The following is a 6,463-nucleotide window of genomic DNA, read 5'->3' on the forward strand; positions in this document are numbered from 1 at the left end:
ACATGGACAACACTAACGTGGATTTATACGAACATCTCAAGGCGACATCCAATCCCAAAAAAAGTGATGTAACACTCATAGCGATTTACTTACATCGATTGTGCACCACGCCAACCAACCCACGGAATTACGTGCCAACCAAGAGGGTCGCTACTCGTAACGCATTATGTCCATGATAAATATTGAGTCACTCGTTGTGATACCTCTTAACACATCACTTGCATTGATAGATAATATAAACTGAATCACGAGAGTTCTGGAATATCAAGACACCTACCCAAGCCTTAAAGGTATATAGCACAAAGCTAATAAAATAAAGAGAAGAATGACAATGATCAACTCAAAAAAGAGAAAAGTGACAATGACCAACTTAACAAAGAAGAGAGTAATAATGGCTTACTCAACAAAGAAGAGAGCGGCAATAACTAAATAAAGAGGAGAGTGACAATGACCAACTCAATAAAGAGGAGAGTGGCAAAGGCCAACTCAACAAAATTGGTAAAGGCAAAGGCAAGGCTTGAATCCATCGCTTCACGTGAATTCAGAAAGATCACGCAAACATTAACAAAAAAAGGGCAACTCCGACGGCTAAAAACCGTCAGCAATGACCTTCCCCGACGACTGACATCTGTCGGACAGTCCGTCGGGAAAGAGGGCATCGGCGTTTCTGACTGCTAGGGGTGATGGCCGAAAACGTCGGCGTTTTCGACGGCAAAAGCTGTCGACCTTTCCGATGACCAAGTTCGACGGCCTAATCTAAAACCGTCGGTGTTTCTCATTAATTTAAAAAATAAATAACGAAAATTAATTACCTAATCAAAGCACACATCCAAAACTAGATATACCCATTTCTCCAATGCCCTAAACCAACCAACCTATTTGAGAAGGTAAATCTACATAAGAAAAGGAAGAAATCAAAATCAGATAACATCATCTAAATTCCAAACATATAAAATTTGTATTTCCATAAAATACCATTAGTTTCAAGGTAAAGATGGAAGCGTTAGAAGGAAAACACATTTCTCCATTTTACAGACATCACCTATCTATTCATATATGGGGCATTATTGTATGTGCATTCGCCCAAAACAGACGAATCTAATCGACATTCAGATCATGTTTATGAGAGCAATGCATTGCCAAAAACAAATAACTATATTATCAAAAGACAAGTGACAAAAATGCAATACATTGAAGAATATATCTATAGTGTGAGTTTGTTTAGCAATGCCAATGGAGACCGGAGAGAGATCTCTTCACATTCATGGTTATTCTACTGGTGTGAAAAAAAGAAGCTCGCAAGAGCATCTGCGGTGGCTCTCTTATTCACAACTCAATAAGGCTATCGTTGAGCAAGGCATAGTCAACACTAAGCAAGATTTCGTTTCATGCTTATATAATCTTACATTGGCCCAAATTCACCAATTTTGCATAAAACTTCAAGCAAATGTTCCAGGAATTATCAATAATGAGGACAATCAATCATCAAAATGCTATGTTGATTTATTCGTGGCTCCATTAGTTGAGATTTTCATTGCTTATTCAGTTAAGAAATGAAAAAAGAAAAGGCAGAAAAGAAAATGGGACTACCTGCCTATCTTTCATGTGGAAAAGAAAGGATCCCCCATATGTCTTGCTGTCCAATGGCCAACCCAATGTGTGAAGCATGAAGCCAGATCTGTGCTTTCTTTCATCAATTTCCCACACCTGCAAAAACCACATCCTCATAGTTTCTTCTCTTTTTTTCCTTTTTTTTTTCTTTTTTAGTGTGAATTGAATACTAAGCTACAGATATAAAGAAGAGAGGCATTCTCTAGATATAAGAAAGGCATTTATCTTCATTCTTGAGAAGAAAATTATATGAGTGTGATTTTTATTTTTGTTTTCTCCCATAGGAATCATGTAGCCAACCAGGACTCCATCTCAGGTCATGCCTTAGATTACAGATGAACTCACCAACTCGACTCTCAAGCAAGAGAAAAGTGCACATAGCCAACATATTGGATATCTAGATTATTCCAGATTGGAAGATTTCGGGGGGAATCCTGTGCATGGCAAGACCAATCACATCAACAGACATAGGCCACTTGTATGGATTTATCAGGAGATTCAGGACATTAATCACAGATGCATTGAATCAACTTTAAAAGAGCATAGGAAAACAAGATCTTAGAAAGGATTTGCATCATTTGGTGGTATAAATGAAAAAAAGAAAAAGAAAAAAGAGTACCAGTTACCTCTTTGATACCCAAAGCATATGTTTGATGTTGTGCATGCCCCTTCTCTCACAGTTTGTGGTCTTTGATTATTTTCTGCAAACATCATAAGAAAGAAAGTGTCACTCAATTAATGAGTTAGGATTGAAATATTGACCTGAAAAGTTTGGAGGAAAAAGTAAAAGCTACAGCCATGCTTGCATTAATCATGAAAATCATTTTAGAGCATACCTCAGATAATGAACCTCTGCATCCTTCAGCAAGAGGTGTAATTCGCCCTGCAGCATTACTTCACAAGTTCAATTTACTTCAGCTTAAGGGGCCACTAAAAGAACCGTCTATAGAACAAATAAGCAACAGAGAATGTGATGGCTATGTTCCTACTCTCCCACACATGTGACCTGTGTAAGATCTGGGCCATTCATCAGGTGGGCCCTGCAGTATATGTGCAATGACCAAAATAAGCCTGTCAGGTCATCACATGCACGACCTGTATGTAAAAAGTGGATAGTTAAAAGGCACTAGCCACGATTCGATGTAAATGTGTCCCAATTGAAGACAAGGATGTATGACCCGCACTTCATTTCTAAGCAGCTCCAAATCTGAGATGTTAACTGGAAATTTCATAGCGCAAGATAACTGATGTTAACTGCCAGTTCTCCAATTTCCCAACATGCATTGTTTGCCACAGAAACAGTCTCCTTTAACTCAGGAGTATCATAGAAGGGAAATATGTACAAAATCAGACTAAAAAACAAGTATCAAGTTGAATTTTGAAAATGACCTTTGCTCACCAGATGTTTGGCTGCAACTAAACTGTCATAGTGCCTATAGCTGGATTTCTCATGAACTGAAGCTTGATTAACCACCAAATAAATGGTCTCTCATAAGAAATAAATCATATGGTTTTTCATCTCTTTCTTAATACCTTTTTATGATTTCCTTCATCGTTTCTACCAAAGAAGAAGATCCTGATGATATTTGTAAATCTGTTCATTGGATCTTCATGAAAATAAATAATCCCAGTAACACCGGAGCTAAGAAACAAACAAGAAGAAGAAAAATAACAAGTCAATTTGCAACAAGTTATATGCAGATTTATCATGGAATAACAAATGTAAATGCCGTAAACAGTTCTCTAAATTTCCTTGACAAATTATCTGTCACAGATGCTATTAGTAGCAAGCTCCAGTAACAACATTTCAAGGTATCCTACATAACATGAAAACCACAAAGTTCTATAAGACATATTATGTGATCCCACATGCCATTGCCTTTATTCAACCATTTGGGGCCGTCTTTAAGGATAATTTTTTTCCGACAGTAAAACAAGATTTCTCTAGAAGAACAATCAAATCAACTCTTGCCACTTTAACACCTTAATCCAGGTTTTGACCACATTTAAATTCGTTACGCATATTTTTTAAAAATATATATATAGCCAGGTGTAGAACATGACTTGAATTATTTAAGCAAGCAAGCTTTGGGCTGAAATTTGTTTCCAACAGATCTTGAATAGTAAAATCCAGTAGAATCCCATGCTTCTTTACACTATCAACCTAAAAACAAAACATCCCATTTAGTATCATTTTAATAAGGTTTCTAATACATGGAAGAACAAAAAATCAGTAACGGTGTGTTTGGGTGCACCAAATATCATGAAATTTCATAATATTTCATGATTAATCAGTCTAGTTTGGTGCAAAACATCAAGAAATTTCACAATATTTGGTGCAACCAAATGCACTCTATATATAAACAACATTTTGGAAAATCAAAGAACAGAAAAACTGAATATTTCTCTTTTTTTATTCAAATTCCCAACACAAAACCAAACCAGTAATTAGTGAAAAGGAATTCAAGATTACCTGAATAATGGTTGCATTCTTAATTACAAGCATCATTGTCAATTACAACCCTGAAAAACAGAAACGAAATTAGATAAATTAAAAGAAAAAAATTCAATACCAAAAGAAAAGCCAAAACAGAAGAAAATAGAGAAAACCACAAAACCCAAGCTGATTTTGGGGGGGAAAAAACAGGCATGCTTAAAAGATTAAATTCACAACAATTACAAAAAGAAGCACTGAAAAAATCAGAAAAAAGACAAGAAAAAAAAAAAACCGAAACAGATTGAGAATCAGCCATTGCAATGCAGGTTACTTTTATTAGAGAACAATGTGAAACTAAGCTGCAAGATGAACTATTGAAATTGCAAGATGCACTTGATCAGATTGAGAATCTAAAGAGAAGTGAGGCCAGTCACATGAAAAGAAATGAAGAGCTTTCTATGAAAATCTTGGAACTGGAGATTGAGCTACAGATAGTACTCTCTGACAAGCAACAAAAGGTCAAGGCTTGTGAAAGACTGAATGCAGAATTAGAATGTTGTATGCTAAGTTTTTAACTGTTGTAAAGAAGAAAAACTAAAGCTTGAAAACTTCTTTGCAAGAATGCAACAAGGGCCAAAGCACCAAGTACACTAGATCTTTACAGACAGCACTCTCTGACAAACAAGAATCAAGAAATGTGTTACCATAACGGTCGGACTGAAAATCCCCAGGTTGGAATGTATTAGCCCTTATCTTTGGCCTTTTCTGTTCACTGTGTTACCATACTGTCTTGACCGTGTGTTTCTAGGCCACTGATCGAAGGCTAGGATCTTCCAAATCCAGCAGGCGTGTGTTTGAAATCAAGTTATAATTACTTATGAATTTATTCATGAAGAGAAGCCTCTTCAAACTCCTACACACTACATGTGTATCATCATCTTAGCTTTGTCACAACTATTTGGGGTCAGCTTTATGAATCATGTTTCTCCAATCATTCCTGAGATTTGAAACATAAAATCTCAAGTTTACAGTCCCATCTGTAATACTTCATTGTTACTTGTTAATTTTAGCTTGTATATCATCATTTTCTTAAAGCTCCCTTACAAAAGAATAATAACACCTATAGAAATAGCAACGATGAGAAGCATATTGGCTAATAAATCAAATAGTAATGGGATAGTAAGCGCATTACCTTAAATATCAAATAGGAATATAAGAGTATGACTAAAGTTCTAGGCTAAATCACCTACAATTAGGGATTTTGAATTTCAAAAAAGACTAAATCTAATTAGATACTATAAAAAAAAAAAAAAAAAACCAATCCAATTAGAGATTAACAATTTCAGATTATTTATTTATTTATTTATCAAGAGTTGACAATTTCAGAATTAAATCCCCAAACCAAACGGATGAGAGAGAGAGAGAGAGAGAGAGAGAGAGAGAGAGTTGAGTTGCAATGGCGACTCTGCAACTCACGGATTCGAACCCGATTCGCTTCAAACCCTCTTTAAATCCCTTTTCCCTCTACACGAATCGCCATTAACGCACCTCTCAAGCTCGCTTCCTTCCCAAAGCTTCTTCTGCTTCTCCTTCTATTTCTTCCTCGAGTCGACGGCAATTTCTCGCCGAAACCGCGGCGATCTCTGCGGCCTCTCTCGTTCCTCTCCTCGGTTTCGAGCAACCGGCAAGATCAGATGACGGCCTCTCCGAATGGGAGAGGGTTTTCCTTGCAATTGATCTCGGCGTCGTCCTTCTTGACATCGCGTTTGTGCCCGACGACACGAATCACGGTCAGATCAGATCCAGAGCGAGGGAATGAGAGAGAGAGAGAGAGAGAGAGAGAGAGAGAGTGCGAGAGGGGATTTGACGAAAAGGGTTTCGAAAGATGAGATCATTTTTTGGAAAGGGTTTGGAGAGGGAAGCGGATCAGACCGGCGTGGTAGCTGGACGCGGATTGCGTACTGACTAACTCAGTGGGGTATACCATGATTTACATATTTTATCCACTCCGTCCATCCATTTTAACAGATAATTTTATATCTCTATAACAAAAACGAATTATATCCAAATATCAAGTGGACCTCCCCATGTGAAACAGTGTAAATTGAAATTCTACCGTCGAAAATTTCTTGGGGGCCACAGAAGTTTTGGATCGATCTGTTACTTATGTTCTACCTTCATCCATCTCCGTGTGATCTTATGAACAGGTTGGATGAAAAATAAACATAACTGTAGGCCCTTCCAAGGTTTCAACGGTGGAAGTCATTATTTCCACTGTTTCCTGTGGTGTGGTCCACCTGAGCTCTGGGCATGTTTCAATTTTCGGGTAGACCACTAAAATGAGCTTTAAAAACGGATGACGGCGTGTAAAAACATTCACGGTAGGCCTAACTGAGTTTACTCGGTACAATAAAA

General features: G+C 37.3%; 1 long non-coding RNA gene across 2 annotated transcripts; it reads right to left on the bottom strand.

Annotated features, from left to right (window-relative positions):
• Positions 1–1,031: 1,031 nt before the first annotated feature.
• LOC131231530 (uncharacterized) lies at positions 1,032–6,051 on the bottom strand. Of its 2 annotated transcripts, XR_009164414.1 has the most exons (5): positions 5,525–6,051; positions 3,145–3,253; positions 2,448–3,050; positions 2,238–2,312; positions 1,032–1,707 (listed from the first exon to the last, which is right to left on the bottom strand). It is a non-coding gene; the product is annotated as an uncharacterized LOC131231530 (long non-coding RNA). The 2 variants fall into 2 exon arrangements; XR_009164413.1 differs by lacking the exon at positions 1,032–1,707 and having other exon boundaries at positions 1,990–2,312; positions 5,525–5,982.
• Between the last annotated feature and the right edge of the window lie 412 nt (positions 6,052–6,463).

This window comes from Magnolia sinica, chromosome 17 (genome assembly GCF_029962835.1).
Source record: "Magnolia sinica isolate HGM2019 chromosome 17, MsV1, whole genome shotgun sequence".
NCBI lineage: Eukaryota > Viridiplantae > Streptophyta > Magnoliopsida > Magnoliales > Magnoliaceae > Magnolia > Magnolia sinica.